Here is an 18,110-nt window from a genome sequence, read left to right on the forward strand (position 1 = left end):
ATGCTACTACAGTCAAACCTAATGGAACCTAGAATATAATACTGTCTGCAGCTCAACACAATGCTACTACAGTCAAACCTAATGGAACCTAGAATATAATACTGTCTGCAGCTCAACACAATGCTACTACGGTCAAACCTAATGGAACCTAGAATATAATACTGTCTGCAGCTCAACACAATGCTACTACGGTCAAACCAAATGGAACCTAATCTATTGATGTGAAGTTGTTGACGTCGTCCAGGCATTTAGAATCACTGAAAAGGAGTGTCCATCCATGACCTTTCTGCACACGCCGATCATGGGCTCTTTATCAATACTATCAATTTATGGAATATATTATAGTTTGACAAAATGTGGGGAAACCTCGTCATGGGTGGTCGATCTAACCCGCAGGCAGCATCTTATCTAGGACAGCCCCGTTCATGACGACAAACAGAGACATCCCATCTGATTGTATTGATAAAAGCCATGATAATCTCAGCTGTACAGCTCTGTCGGTGTCAATTTAAGCATGTTTCTGTTTGCTAATCCACCGTTGTCATGTTGTGAAACTTTGAGACCGGCTTCCAAACTCTGAACACAGACGGACGGACGGCTGCACAGAAAGTTATTTTCAAAGTCTCGACACGCACAAAGAGGATGAATAATAATAAGCCAAGCTTTACGTACAGACGCAATATTGGTGAGTTTATCGTGGATACATAATACTTTTTTTTTGGTTGGTTGTCACCTTAGGATGCAGTCAGCGTCCAGGTTGCTCTGTGGAAGACAGTATAGAGCGCCGAAGTCCTGACGTCACTCGCTCGTCCCCTCGGTTCCCCTCGGTTCTGCCTGGTTCTGCCTGGTTCACGGAAGTCATTTCTCTATGGAGAATAACATGGGGCGATCTTAAAATCGTCTCATATAAGCGTTGTGGTCCAAAAATAAACAAGCTGTCTCTGCGTTATTGTCAGGGAGGGGTCTCTGTATCGTTTGCGACAGTCAGTCACATCATATAATTATGATACCGTCTGTTTCTAGCGAACATTAACTAATTCAGTAGCAGTAACAATAGCATTTTCTCTCAGTCAGTTGATAATTCATAACCGTATGAGTGAAACGGCCGGGATGACATGTTTATTATTCAAACACAGTTCTTATATGAGGCGATCTAAAATCCCCCCCTATGGGGATTACAATGCAAATAAAAAGTACATGAACCCGTGGATTTACGCCCTCTACCGATATTGACGTCAGACTTTGGTGCTCTATGGCGTAGATATGAAGATACCTTTTCTTCCTGTATTTCTATGCGGTTGTCTGTCTTTTATTAGGGTCACTGGTTCTTAACCCATTCAGACGGGTCACTGGTTCTTAACCCATTCAGACGGGTCACTGGTTCTTAACCCATTCAGACGGGTCACTGGTTCTTAACCCATTCAGACGGGTCACTGGTTCTTAACCCATTCAGACGGGTCACTGGTTCTTAACCCATTTAGACCTGAGGACGATTCTACAAAATTGAATGTCTTCTAAATCCTGACAGTTTTCTGAAAAACCTCATGTTTCTGTCAGCCGTTCTCAAACATTTTCATGTCGGGGACCCCCAAGATTATATGTAATTGGCCACCGACCCCCATCTGTAATGATGTTGTTGGGAACGGATCCCAACCCTAGTATTTTTTATTTCCCAAAGACCACTTCTTCCAAACACTGATCTTTAAAGATCCACTGTTCTTCTCAGCCAATAAAAATCACCCCGTTGTGCCTCGTCGTTTCTCACGAGACTACAGTTCGTTCACGGCGGCGTTGTGCGTGTGTGTGTCTGTGTGTGTGTGTGTGTATGCGTGTGTGTGTGTGTGTGCACACATGCCTGCGTGTGTGTGTGTGTGTGTGTGTGTGTGTGTGTGTGTGTGTGTGTGTGTGTGTGTGTGTTTTCCAAATCCTGGGCTATTATTGTAAATAGTGTTAATCTGTTGCCATGTAAATAATCCTTCCTAGTATCTCTTTAATACGTATTACGTATGTAAATGGTTGTAGAGAATAAGAAAATGGCATATTTTATTTGCTGTAACTACCTGTGTGTTCAAATCAATACCTGTTTTTTTTTTGTTTCTTTCAATGAAGACATAATTTGCCTTAAACTGTATTTTTTTGTTCCTTTTTTTTTGGTTGTTTAAATTTTACTTTTATAAAATTAAGTTTCCTACAGAAGATTCATTCATCCATTCCTCTTTTACTGTCAAGTCTCATGTCACTGTAACCTCAACAATAAAATACACTTTTCTAATGAATCAACATGGTACTTTTTTAGGCTATATACAGGTTTTTAGTTCAACGTTTGTTTTAAAAACACCATTGACAATGAAGGGAAAATGTACGTCATCTTGTCCCCTAACACAAACATTAACGATAAAGACAATTTAATAGGTAGGCACCTTTTGTTTTACATCACCTAATCAACATATGACTTTAATATATTAGTGCCCCTCACTTCACAGTTCACACAGGTGTGATTTATATATTAGTTTTCATTTTATTCCCCACACACATCTGTGAAATTGTACAACAGAAGAAACCAGAGTCCTGAAGAAATCCCTTTGTTTCCCTGAGCTGGGTTAGATTACATACTGTAAACTAAAGTCCAAGCAGTGAGTGAGGCTGTAAAAGGAACAGATCTACAAGCTATCAACGCGTCGCACCGCGACGCGTTGATAGCTTGTAGATCTGTTCTTTTTACAGCCTCACTAGGACCCTCTCTTTCTGGGCTGAGTAGTCTCATAACAACGCCTCCTCGGCCGAGTACAGACAGTAACGCTATGGACGGACCACACCCACTAAAGTTATAATATAAACATTTGTCTTTATGAATAAACAGCATTTCCATGACTAAATATGTAATAACCTCGGAGGAGGGGAAACCAACGTGTCTTCCCACGGCGGGTTGACATTTTATAAACCATTCTTTAACTTACTTATTTAACTTTTCTTTATTCTTTCTGACACTACTGTAACTTTCCACTCAGGCACTCTGCGGGGCTACCTACAAACCAAGGCCAGCTCGAGCCCTTCTTCTGCCGGGGTCCTTCTGGAACGTGCTGACGTCACGGATAATAATAAACAAGCATGATGGAAGTCCCATGAATGAACGTTGTAGTATTATTAACATTTAGACACTTATCTTATTTAAAAGATAACAGCCGCGTTTATATATATATATATATATATAAGATACTTTAGATATCGTTAATGCAAACGGGACGACTTGTAGAAGAATGTGTTTGTGATTAAAAGTGTTGTTGTTGAGTGACGGAGTTTAGTTATCAAAGTTATTTAGGGAACATCGTGTTCCGACTCTGATTGGCTGATTTGCAGACGGTGTGTGAAATAATGAGCTCAGGTAAGAGTTGGTTTGTGTCACTAAAAATGTCACGTTTTATCAACACTTATATTATTATGCATTATGAATATTTATGAATGATATTCGCTGTGGTTAATTCTCAGGCTGCACTGCCCTTCAGCTGTCCTTTGATTGATTGATTGAAATATTTATTAACAGTTTGCACAGAATTTGCAGTACATTTCAAGCACAAACTCAATACAAAGACTGTTAACTGTGAGTGGACGACCCAATTAAGCATTACACTTGTTTACAACAGGGTCCACATTGTTCAATTCATCAAAACATTTAGAGACATACACATTTCTATGTAGCTAAAGAACAGAACAGGAATTCATCATATATTCATCCTGTTGGACTGCATGGTTGTGGAATGTGTGGGTTGTTAATGTGTAAGTTAGTTGTTGGTCACATTTCACTGTTTCATGAGAGGGAAAACAACTTGTTCTGTCATACAGTATGACATACTGAGTATGTAATGCAACGTGGGGTCCACTGGGGACCCCCAGGGGTCATTGAGGGGAGTGCAGGTGGAAGAAGTACTCACTCTCTTTTTTTCTTTTTTTTTTACAAAGTAGCCCATCAATACTGCCATGTAAAAATACTTTTGTTACGTCTGTAACAAGTAAAAGTCTGGAATTCAACGTTTACCTGAGTACATGTACCATTATAATTTACAATTTAAGGCATTTAGCAGACGCTCTTAATCCAGAGCGATTTACAGTAAGCATACTCTATTCTGTACACGTATTCCATTTGATCTAACTGTGTACCCTAATTGATTATTATTATTAATATTATTTTTAAATATATATCTTATCCCACGATTTTGTAACCCATTTTTCACCCCTGTGTCAATCATCTAATGTGATCCTGGGCTCTACACACCCTCCACCAACCTAGTCCCCATATATGGGGGACAAGGGGAGAGCAACCTAGTCCCCATATATGGGGGACAAGGGGAGAGCAACGGAATTGAACTCATGCTTCCTTCATGCCTGATTGTCCAAGGTGCTCCTTTTCACCTGACAGGGGGGAGTTTCCCTGGTTGGACGTAGCGCGTGGAAGAATCACGTTATTCCAACCAGTTCCTTTCCCCTCCATCAGGCGCCCCGGCTGGCCAGGGGGAGGCAGTTTAGTGACCAGGATTACTGCATGTTTTTTGTGAGGGTACCTACCCTAGGGGACACGGGGAGGAGAACATGTGAGGGTACCTACCCTAGGGGACACGGGGAGGAGAACATGTGAGGGTACCTACCCTAGGGGACACAGGGAGAACATGTGAGGGTACCTACCCTAGGGGACACGGGGAGAACATGTGAGGGTACCTACCCTAGGGGACACGGGGAGGAGAACATGTGAGGGTACCTACCCTAGGGGACACGGGGAGGAGAACATGTGAGGGTACCTACCCTAGGGGACACGGGGAGGAGAACATGTGAGGGTACCTACCCTAGGGGACACGGGGAGGAGAACATGTGAGGGTACCTACCCTAGGGGACACGGGGAGGAGAACATGTGAGGGTACCTACCCTAGGGGACACGGGGAGAACATGTGAGGGTACCTACCCTAGGGGACACGGGGAGGAGAACATGTGAGGGTACCTACCCTAGGGGACACGGGGAGGAGAACATGTGAGGGTACCTACCCTAGGGGACACGGGGAGAACATGTGAGGGTACCTACCCTAGGGGACACGGGGAGAACATGTGAGGGTACCTACCCTAGGGGACACAGGGAGAACATGTGAGGGTACCACCCTAGGGGACACGGGGAGAACATGTGAGGGTACCACCCTAGGGGACACGGGGAGAACATGTGAGGGTACCTACCCTAGGGGACACGGGGAGAACATGTGAGGGTACCACCCTAGGGGACACGGGGAGAACATGTGAGGGTACCTACCCTAGGGGACACAGGGAGAACATGTGAGGGTACCACCCTAGGGGACACGGGGAGAACATGTGAGGGTACCTACCCTAGGGGACACAGGGAGAACATGTGAGGGTACCTACCCTAGGGGACACAGGGAGAACATGTGAGGGTACCTACCCTAGGGGACACGGGGAGAACATGTGAGGGTACCACCCTAGGGGACACGGGGAGAACATGTGAGGGTACCTACCCTAGGGGACACGGGGAGGAGAACATGTGAGGGTACCACCCTAGGGGACACGGGGAGAACATGTGAGGGTACCTACCATAGGGGACACGGGGGAGAACATGTGAGGGTACCTACCCTAGGGGACACGGGGAGGAGAACATGTGAGGGTACCACCCTAGGGGACACGGGGAGGAGAACATGTGAGGGTACCACCCTAGGGGACACGGGGAGGAGAACATGTGAGGGTACCTACCCTAGGGGACACGGGGAGGAGAACATGTGAGGGTACCACCCTAGGGGACACGGGGGGAGAACATGCAAACTCCACACAGAAAGGCCCTTTCGCCAACCCCGCCTTCGGGTGATTATAATAATAATTATTATTATTTTGTTTATTGCATAGAAGTGCATATTTGCATGTCTTTAAATGTTCAGATGAATTGAAAATGGAGGACCCTGATGTAAACAAGTATTCTGGTTTTACCCTCTTAAGAACCACTGGTCTTAATATTACGACTCAAGTTTCATGAGGGAAACTTGAGTCATCATAACTCAAGTTTAGGAGGGAGAGTGTTGACGTTGTTTTCCGTTTCTGTTTTGCAGAGGTGTGTCCGTTCTGTGGGAAGCCCTTCAAGAGGCTGAAAAGCCACCTGCCCCACTGCAAGGCCAAGGCAGCACCCCCCACCCCCACCCTCCACCTGCCCCACTGCAAGGCCAAGGCAGCACCCCCCACCCTCCACCCAAAAGACCCCTCTGATGACAGCCTGGAACCGCCACCTTCCAAACTGACCCCAGCGGCGACACATCAAAAACCACTAGCAAGTAAGAAAAGCAAGTCCCTAGTAGATGGTTCTGTTATGACTTCTCCTCTGCATGCTGTAGTGTTTAGATGGTTCTGTTATGACTGCATGCTGTAGTGTTTAGATGGTTCTGTTATGACTTCTCCTCTGCATGCTGTAGTGTTTAGATGGTTCTGTTATGACTTCTCCTCTGCATGCTGTAGTGTTTAGATGGTTCTGTTATGACTTCTCCTCTGCATGCTGTAGTGTTTAGATGGTTCTGTTATGACTTCTCCTCTGCATGCTGTAGTGTTTAGATGGTTCTGTTATGACTTCTCCTCTGCATGCTGTAGTGTTTAGATGGTTCTGTTATGACTTCTCCTCTACATGTTGTAGTGTTTAGATGGTTCTATTATGACTTCTCCTCTGCATGCTGTAGTGTTTAGATGGTTCTGTTATGACTTCTCCTCTACATGTTGTAGTGTTTAGATGGTTCTGTTATGACTTCTCCTCTGCATGTTGTAGTGTTTAGATGGTTCTGTTATGACTTCTCCTCTGCATGCTGTAGTGTTTAGATGGTTCTGTTATGACTGCATGCTGTAGTGTTTAAATGGTTCTGTTATGACTTCTCCTCTGCATGTTGTAGTGTTTAGATGGTTCTGTTATGACTTCTCCTCTGCATGCTGTAGTGTTTAGATGGTTCTGTTATGACTGCATGTTGTAGTGTTTAGATGGTTCTGTTATGACTTCTCAGTCATGCGATCAGTCAGTGCGATGCGTTGAGAGAAACATTAAATTCCATAGACTTGGTTGGCAAAAACAATCATAACTGCCCCAAACAAACAACTCATTATTGGATCTTAATAAAACCATTTTATGGCCAGAATAAAAAAGAGTGCAGATGAGAACTGCTGTGCAAATTGGTGTTGTTTAGGCGTGCATGGTAACAGTTTGTGTTGCAGTTTGTGTTGCGTGTGATTTCACACCAGGATATATAAGATTGATGACTTGTGTTGATACTGACTGTTCACGTCGAGAGAGAGAGAGAGAGACACACTGGGAAACACAGAGTGAGACAGACAGACAGACAGACAGATGTTGCGTTGGACCATTTCCAAAGCAGGAGGACCAAAGCGATGCCATCATGCTGCTGTAGCAGTGAGGAACAAACTGTATTCCTTTGGAGGCTATAATAAAGGGACCTTCAACAACATGAAACAGTTGGATGTCCATGTCTTCAACACAATGTCTTTATGCTGGAAGAAGTTACCTCCAGTGAGTCCTGGAAGAGGAGACGGTCACCTTGAGGTTCCATCCAGGCGCTGCGAACACACAGCTGTGCTGATAGAAGATACAGTCTGCATCTGGGGAGGCCAATGTGGAGAGGAGTACTACAATGAGCTTTATGCATTTGATGTGGACGCCCACATGTGGTTGAAACCCAGCAGGGTTTCTGGAGCTGTTCCAGAGGCGAGGAGGGGCCACTCAGCCTGTGTGTTGGAGAAGGCCATGTTTATCCATGGCGGACACAACCAGACTAGATACACTAATGGCATGTACAAGTTGGACACCAGCACGATGGTCTGGTCCTTAATGAACACCAGAGGAACTCAGCCTCCTGCTACATACCTTCACTCTGCTACCATCATTGGGACAAAGATGTTTGTATTTGGGGGATGGGGGGGTCGGTACCACCACACCATCAGAGTGTTTGACACAGAGACCGACCACTGGCTGAGCACGCCTTCTGCACAGCCTCTTCCAGAAGGACGCAGGGGTCATTCAGCCTTTACCTACAATGGAGAGCTATACATATTTGGTGGCTGGAACGGAAACCAGGGCCTCAATGATCTGTGGAAATCCAGTCCAGAGACCTTCTCCTGGAAGAAGGTTGAGCCCAAAGGGAAATGCCCGGGTCCAATGTATGGTATGTGCTGTTGCATTGTGGGAGATCATATCATCCTCTTTGGAGGATACAAGGGACACGACATTACTTCTGATGAGCTGTATATCTTAGACTTGAGTCCTTCTCTTAAGGCTTTATGTAAACTAGCAGTTATTCAGTACAGTCTGGACCAATCAGAGCTCCCACACGACATCAGGTGGGAACTGGTAGCCACGACAACCAACAGTGTGCTCACTGCCAACAAGGTCACTAAAAGAAGGAAAAACAGAAAACATTGAGTCAACTAAACCAGACCCCATGTGACCAGTCTATGACGTCACTCATGTGCAGTATGACATCACCACTATGACGCCTGTCATGTCCATATTTGGGCAGCCCAAATCAAGGTTGTCCTGCATCTGAATTATGCTCAATAAAATATAGGGTTTAATTTGGACTGAGCAAAGATTGACCTTAAATAGAGCGCTGAACTATGACGTTCTTTACACCTCCTACCTGGGTTGCTTTTTCTTTTTTTTTGCCTGGCATTGTGTGTTCGGCCTGTGATGTCATGTGTGTGGCTAAGTCTATGGACTTTGTATGATGTCATGTGTGTGGCTAAGTCTCTGGACTTTGTAAGACGTAAATGCTTCTGTACATCAACGTCAATTGCTAAATCAATGGGAAATGACGTAAGTGGGTGACTTCATCATGCATGATAATTAGCACCTCTCACTTCACACAAGTGTGATTTTCTTTTTTTTAATCCTAGTCACATGCTGGTGACCCCTGACCTCTGTAGGACATGCTGGTGACCCCTGACCTCTGTAGGACATGCTGGTGACCCCTGACCTCTGTAGGACATGTTGGTGACCCCTGGTGCCGACACACCGCCTGTCCATCTCCAAAGAAAACAAAACCTCCTTTTGCATATTAACCCCTCAAAGGCGCCTCAGGTGAACACTCCCCACTCCTCCCCGCCACGCACGTGCACACATAGACATCAAAGGGGTCCTGAGCCCCTGCCCTTTTACTTTAAAAAACCAACTGTCCTCTCCAGACCACAAATGCCCTCTTTTCCATGCCAGCAGCAGGAGAATTGCCTCTTTTCAAACTCTCCTGAACTTCAACGCGACATTTCAATGGTAAATGGTAAATGGTGCATTTATATAGCGCCTTTATCCAAGGCGCTTTACAGAGAGTGTGCATTACATTCACCCATTCACACACACATTCATTCACCGATGGCAGCGGAAACCATGCAAGGCACCAACTAGCACATCGGGAGCAATTAGGGGTTCAGTGTCTTGCTCAAGGACACTTCGACACCGACTCTGGGGGAGCCCGGGTTCGAACTGGCAACCTTACGGTTACCATCCAGGCACTCTACCCCTGAGCCACCGCCGCCCATTTAGCGTTGAAAGAATTTGTGACCAACTCCAGCTAAAAGGCCCTCAACTCTACTTTTCCATTTTTCAGATTTTTACAGATTATTAAAGTACAGAATGTAAGCTTTCATATGATGTATCATTCAATGAAATTGGACAATAATTGAAGGAGATATAACCATTTTAAAATGACTGGGGCCTTTCACCCAAAGCTGAGAAAAGCCCTTTTCAATATTCACAACATTTTATCACCTTAGAGCTGGACAGAAGTGGGTGTGACAATGGGAGGGACAAGAGACAATACACTGACACGAAAGAGCGTATTCAGGGCGGAGTCACCACCCCCAGGGTAAGTTGTGATTTGCTCTCGTTCACTGCAATGCAATTTGCGACATTTCCAAAACAATATTGCGCAGAGTAGCGATTATCAAACGTATTTCCAATGCCATACGTTGAAAGATCTGTTGCCCGTGGACAAGGCACGTTACCTCCGCAAGTTAGATATTATCGGCATAGATGTTTGTCCGGATGTGATTAAGGATTGGAAAAAGTTGCATTGGCAGCCATAGAAAATTCTGCCCAGGGTAAAAAAACGGATGTGACGTTTTTGGGCGTTCCTGTCTTGTTTCGTGTCAGTGTATAGGACGTTTTAGCTGTCAACAGTGCAACACTAGAAACACTGACATGTTTAAGCCAGTAGAACAAACAATGCAATTTGTAAGGTGCCCCAATAAACCCTTTTGAAAGTACTAAGTATTAAATACTAAGGCCCAATCCCAATTCCCCCCTTCGTCCTGTCCCTTAGCCCTTGCCCTTGCTTATGCGCGTTCACGTGAGGGGGAAGGGTTATCTCAATTGTCTTTGGATGGAGGGGAAGGGCCGAGGGTGAGGGGTAGAATCCCCTTCGTTTGAAGGGATATCTCGACGGGACTTCAAACGGAGCAACATCACTGAGGGCTGAAAGGCGGACGAGGTAAGAAGCCTTTTATGTCCTTTATTATGGAAAAATATTATAATAACCAATATTATTTGAATGTATTAACAATCTGCATCGCCAAAAATATCGCAATCTCTAGCAAAGGTTAACGTTACTTCACGTGAACTAACGATATGATACGGCGTTGCATTCATACAACGTTACCCATTCATTTGGCGCCGCATCGGCGCTTTATTCTTTTTTATTTATCGCCGGTGCGCCGGTGATACAACTCGGATGCAAGCTATAGCTTATTAGCAGGCATCAGTCCGACCCCCCCAGACCACGATATGTCAACATTCTGCTTTTGGAGCTCTTAAAAGCCGTGAAATAGCCTACTGTACCTACATAACGCTGTCACTGCATAACGTTGGCTACTCGCTGCAGTGATAGCTATGGTTTTATCATGACCAATATTAAACTAATCCCCACAAGTTGCAAAACTTGCATAACTAATTAGCAATGGTGTTTTTTCCCCAGGCAAACCAGCTACGGAACAGATTGCAAGCTGCTGTGCAGACTGTACATTGGATGGAGATGAATCACAATGGCATTTTCATTGATAGAAAATGACTCTGTTCTTAATGATATTAAAAACAATGAACAGTGACCACAGCCCCTTCTTTCTATACTGTAAATTGTTTTTCCTTTTTCTAACCCTGTATATATATCTGTACCCATGCTATACAAACTGTTAATACAATAATCAATTAATCAGGTACAACTGTTGAGCAGGTGTCAGAATGAGCTATATCTAGCTGAATTACATACATGGGCTACCAACATGAGACAAAATTACAACATATTTATTTCATCATAACCACAGCAATGTTATATTTACGTTCCATCTCTACAGCTTAAATCAAATGGAAAGTAGTTTCCAAAGTGGGTTATGGGCTAAATGATAGTTTGTACACTCTCAGAGTTAATTAGCATTGATTTTACAATATAAATTGGGGGTCCTAGAGACAGAAATGCCATCAAAGTTTGGGGACCACTGGCCTGTAGTGAGCTTGCAGATCAGCTATTTTCTGAGAACAGGTTGTATATCAATTTCTACAAGGGACGTTCAATATTTAGGGACGTTCCAATTCCTAGGGGGATGATTTATCTCCCTACCCCTTGACACTCATTATGTAGGGACAAGGGGAAGGGGCAAGGGCTGAGGGGTAGGGTTAAAAAAGGAATTGGGATTGGGCCTTACTAAGTATAAGTATTCAAGTATTAAATATTAAGTTAAGTGTTCAATTTAACTTATACACTACCTGGTTGTAAATAGCTGCAGTACACAATTTTATGCAGGTCTACTTTAAGCAATCAAAGTCAGACAATTGACCCAGTATTTTAAATAAATAAAATCGACGCATCAGGCTATGATGTTGTGCGCTTGTAGATTTGCTATTTTAATAAACAGATCTGTCCACATGCAGTCACAATGCCTGGTTTATATTTAGTGTGCAAGGCTTACATCCGGTCTAAAGCCCACCCACTATATGCGCTGATTTATATACACAATACATACACAATCCGTATCCTCCCCTCACCGGATGTTGAATTAACAGTACTAACGGCCGTATTTGAAAAGACGTATCCAATCTTTTACACAATAAACCGATTTCCCGACATTTCCTTTTCACTTGATACCGTTTTGTAGAGAGGGCCTACACAAACGTTCTATATACCAAATGAAAGCCTGCATTTCATAGTTTACATAGTATATAACCTTTTTTTAAATGAGCAAGAAATGAGCGAGTTGTGATTAAAAGAAAAGACGTGTGATCTTGGCTCTTTGCTGGGTGCGCGAGGAAAAAAATAAAGCTATTTTCCGACATTTCCTTTTCAATTGATACCGTTTCTTAGAGACGGCCTACACAAACGTTCTATATACCAAATGAAAGCCTGCATTTCATAGTTTACATAGTATATAACCTTTTTTAAAATGAGCAAGAAATGAGCGAGTTGTGATTAAAAGAAAAGACGTGTGATCTCTTTGCTCTTTAACACACGACACAGACGGCTAGCTAACTAGGCTAGCTAGCTTCTAGCCTGTTGTTTGTTGGTGAAAGACTCCAAGCTGGGAAGTGTATTTCAGCGAGTAGCTATACGTGGTTTTGTTTATTTTCTGTAAAGTCTAACCCAAATGCTCCTCCATACTACTATAGCCATGTAGAATACTTCTGTGTTTACAAACACAAGCATGCTAATGGGCGGTGATCAGAGCGTGAAACCTGAGGACAAAGAGATTCCAGGACCAATCGTAAACAACATGCAAATCTCGGAACTGCGCTCTTCTGCCCCCAGAAACTTGTTAAAAAACAAGCCCACTTTGACGTATAAATGTATACATTTCATTTCCCCAAATGAACAATCTGTTTGAATGAAAACCTTCTTCAACATTCAAACTGTATAAATATGAAAAAAAAAGAAAATCACATAAAAAGTTTATTTATTGATTTAAGGCATGTTCATTCTGGCGACATGAGGCATGTTTTGTTGGCACTGGTCACATTTGTCCTCTGTGTAGAGATCCATGCCCTACGCCACATCTTCAGTAGCTAAAGGGTGTCGAGTCACGCCCCGAAAATAGCTGATCGTTGAGAGCTTGTAGATAACAAACATTAAATTCCATAGACTTGGTTGGCAAAAACAATCATAACTGCCCTAAACAAACAACTCATTATTGGATCTTAAAACCATTTTATTGCCAGAATAAAAAAGGGTGCAGATGAGAAATGCTGTGCAAATTGGTGTTGTTTAGGCGTGCATGGTAACAGTTTGTGTTGCGTGTGATTTCACACACGGAATATATAAGATGATGACTTGTGTTGATACTGACTGTTCACGTCGAGAGAGAGAAAGAGACAGGGAAACAGACAGAGCGATGCTTTCGTGGACCGTTGCCAAAACAGGAGGACCAAAGCGAGTCTATCATGCTGCTGTAGTATTGAGGAACAAACTGTATTCCTTTGGAGGCCACTATGATGGAGGGAACAACAAGGATCAGATGGATGTCCATGTTTTCAACACAGTGTCTTTATGCTGGAAGAAGTTACCTCCAGTGAGTCCTGGAAGAGGAGACGGTCATCTTGAGGTTCCATCCAGGCGCTTCGGCCACACAGCTGTGTTGGTAGAAGATACAGTCTACATCTGGGGAGGCCGCTGGAAAGAGTACTACAATGAGCTTTATGCATTTGATGTGGACGCCCACATGTGGTTGAAACCCAGCAGGGTTTCTGGAGCTGTTCCAGAGGCGAGGTGGAGCCACTCAGCCTGTGTGTTGGGGGAGGTCATGTTTATCTATGGAGGAGGCACCAAGCTGACTGGAGTCACTAATGACATGTACAAGTTGGACACCAGCACAATGGTCTGGTCTTTAAACAGAGGAACTCCACCTCCTGCTTCATGGTGTCACTCTGCTACCATCATTGGAACAAAGATGTTTGTATTTGGGGGCTGGAGGGGGGAGTACAACAACACCATCGGAATGTTTGACACAGAGACCGACATCTGGATGAGCACACCTTCTGCACAGCTTCTTCCAGAAGGACGCTACTGTCATTCAGCCTTTACCTACAATGGAGAGCTGTACATATTTGGTGGCTGGAACAGTAACCAGACCTTCAATAATCTGTGGAAATCCAGTCCAGAGACCTTCTCCTGGAAGAAGGTTGAGCCCAAGGGGAAAGGACCAGGTCCACATGATATGTGCTGTTGCATGGTGGGAGATCATATCATCCTCTTTGGAGGATACAAGGGACACGGCACTACTTCTGATGAGCTGTACATCTTAGACTTGAGTCCTTCTCTTAAGACTTTATGTAAACTAGCAGTTATTCAGGTCGGTCTGGACCAATCAGAGCTCCCACACGACATCAGGTGGGAACTGGTAGCCATGACAACCAAAGTGTGCTCACTGCCAACAAGGTCACTAAAAGAAGGAAAAACAGAAAACATTGAGTCAACTAAACCAGACCCTATGTGACCAGTCTATGACGTCACTCATGTGCAGTATGACATCACCACTATGACGCCTGTCATCTCGTCAGTGCCGCCTAGTGGCATGACCTAGTATTGGCTGGTCATTTTCCACAGGCAGTCAAATTAGGCAGTTTAGCGTTTGGCTTCAGCATGGTCAGTTCGACCTGTTGAGAGCTGTGTATTTGTTTCTTTAATCAAAGTAAGTACTTTATTCAGGTCATAAGTGGTAATTTAGTAGTTGAATTATATCTGTGACTCTGTATATTATGTTTAGTTTGGTTAATTGATAGCACATGGTTGTATGTTAATATATTATGTTTAGTTTGGTTAATTGATAGCACACTTTGACAGGCTGGGATGGCTTAGGGTCGACGACAGAGTACAGCATCTTGCAATGGGTCTGGTCCACAAGATTCGATACACCACCAAGATACCCATGTACCTGTCTAAATACTTCCTTAGTGTAAACGAAGTCCACACCCACAACACCAGAGGGAGTACAACAAACCATGTACAACCCAGATTCGGCACAAACAAGGGACTAAATTCTTTTCGCTCCTATGCCACCAAAATGTGGAACGCCCTACCAACAGTCATTAAGACATGTGAATCCCTTGACTCCTTCAAAACCGCTCTCAAAGGGCACCTACGGATGGCTGCAATTCGAAACTGGCCTCTGTAAAATCTGAATCCCCCCCCACCCCATTTTTCCTCACTGTATATTGTATCTTTTCCCTTTTTTGCTTCCCATATGATGAATTTAGCTACATAGAAATGTCTATTTGTATGTCTCTAAATGTTTGTATGTCTTTAAATGTTTTGATGAATTGAACAATGTGGACCCTGTTGTAAACAAGTGTAATGCTTAATTGGGTCGTCCACTCACAGTTGACAGTCTTTGTATTGAGTTTGTGCTTAAAATGTACTGTAAATTCTACAAACTGTTAATAAATATTTCAATCAATCAAATGGTTGTATGTTAATATGTTTGTTAGCTTCTCTACTGCCTGTGGTCCGTTTGTATGCTGTTTCTGTTACTCTGTGTTACAGTATCTGATTTATTTATGTGTTTAACAACATTTGGACCGTTTTTGGCCATAATATGTTATATACAATATTGAGTGTTTGATTTCCTTGGATACTGTGCATAATGCTGTGGATATTTCAGTTAATGTAACAAGTTCAAGTTACTGATACTATTCTTTATTTATGTTTATTGTTTATTCCAGACCACATTGTAGCAAATAAATCTGCTGAAGATATCCTTTCTCCGGAGCCAAATTCTTTGATCGGAATTAAGTCCATATTGCCCGCCTCAACTTTAAAACTTTCCCCCGGTCTTGGTTTTCATTATTTAGTAAGTTTTACTACAACAGACTTGCTCTTCTCTCCACAGACACCAAACCTAAAGGCCTCTCTACAAAGAAGAAAACCTCCACGGCCTCTAAGAGGACCTCTGTGGAGGACGGAAAGGTGTTGACCTCTGACACCAGACCCAAAGGACCGGTCACCCTGGACACTGCCCGGTCCACTGCCTCCAGACCCAAAGGACCGGTCACCCTGGACACTGCCCGGTCCACTGCCTCCAGACCCAAAGGACCGGTCACCCTGGATGCTGTCCGGTCCTCTGACTCCAGACCCAAAGGACTGGTCACCATCCCTACGCTGTCACAGACAGACAGAACCAAAGGACCGGTCACCCTGGACGCTGCCCGGTCCAGTCCAGGACTCGGTCATGTTGACCTGGACGATAAGCGCCGCTCAGAGCCGCCGGCCTCCAGCGCTGTCCCTGAAGCTCAGAGACCTCCGCCGGTCAACAGACAGAGTCCCGCAGGCCGTAGCGCTGCCCGGTCCACGTCTCCGTCCTCAGGCCCGTCGCAGAGCGGACCCGGTAGCTCCACACCGCCTCCCATACTCACCCCTACGCTGTCACAGACAGACAGAAACATCCCTACGCTGTCACAGACAGACAGAAACATCCCTACGCTGTCACAGACAGACAGAAACATCCCTACACTGTCACAGACAGACAGAAACATCCCTACACTGTCACAGACAACAGACAGAAACATCCCTACACTGTCACAGACAGACAGAAACATCCCTACGCTGTCACAGACAGACAGAACCATCCCTACACTGTCACAGACAGACAGAAACATCCCTACGCTGTCACAGACAGACAGAACCATCCCTACACTGTCACAGACAGACAGAAACATCCCTACACTGTCACAGACAACAGACAGAAACATCCCTACACTGTCACAGACAGACAGAAACATCCCTACGCTGTCACAGACAACAGACAGAAACATCCCTACACTGTCACAGACAGACAGAAACATCCCTACGCTGTCACAGACAGACAGAACCACCCCTACACTGTCACAGACAGACAGAAACATCCCTACGCTGTCACAGACAGACAGAACCACCCCTACACTGTCACAGACAGACAGAACCACCCCTACACTGTCACAGACAGACAGAACCATCCCTACGCTGTCACAGACAGACAGAACCACCCCTACACTGTCACAGACAGACAGAACCATCCCTACGCTGTCACAGACAGACAGAACCACCCCTACACTGTCACAGACAGACAGAAACATCCCTACGCTGTCACAGACAGACAGAAACATCCCTACGCTGTCACAGACAACAGACAGAAACATCCCTACACTGTCACAGACAGACAGAACCACCCCTACACTGTCACAGACAGACAGAAACATCCCTACACTGTCACAGACAGACAGAACCTCCCCTACACTGTCACAGACAGACAGAACCATCCCACCTCCCACTAGGACCTCCAGACCCAGTGAGCCCCTCCTGACCAGGGCGGACCCAGCACTGCTCCAGGTCCACAGAGCAGACGTCATTAATGTGAACAGAATGGAGGGTCTGTATATATTATTATTATTATTATTTAGCCACGTCTTAAATCCTTTTTGTCGTACGTCAAAATAGCAAACATGTCTGATCTACAAGCTCGCAGCTCTTGTACATTTGGCTCTTTGTGCCAAATGAATGTCTGGCTACCGTATATTTCCACAGAAGGTTTGCCGATTATGACATTATTTAATTATGTCCATAGACGATATTGATTAGATTAATAAATAAATGTCTGGCTACCGTATATTTCCACAGAAGGTTTGCCGATTATGACATTATTTAATTATGTCCATAGACGATATTGATTTGATTAAATTAGCATGACCTAAAGCATATGTACCGTACTGTGCGTGGCAGGCGTGACCTATGACCCTTGACCTAAAGCATATGTACCGTACTGTGCGTGGCAGGCGTGACCTATGACCCTTGACCTAAAGCATATGTACCGTACTGTGCATGGCAGGCGTGACCTATGACCCATGACCTAAAGCATATGTACCGTACTGTGCGTGGCAGGCGTGCTGTCGGAGCGACCTCTAGGCCAGGTGAAGCTGAGAGACGTCCCCTCCTGGCTGGCCCTCAAGACCCCCGGACGGCCCGCCGAGGTGGTGGACATGATGCGTGGAGGTATGATACTGTACACATAACGTACTGTACACCAAACACTAAATACTGTACTACAGTATACAGCAGAACCCCCGGTCACAGCGCTGA

This window comes from Protomyctophum parallelum (assembly GCF_964188405.1).
Source record: "Protomyctophum parallelum genome assembly, chromosome: 17".
Lineage (NCBI taxonomy): Eukaryota > Metazoa > Chordata > Actinopteri > Myctophiformes > Myctophidae > Protomyctophum > Protomyctophum parallelum.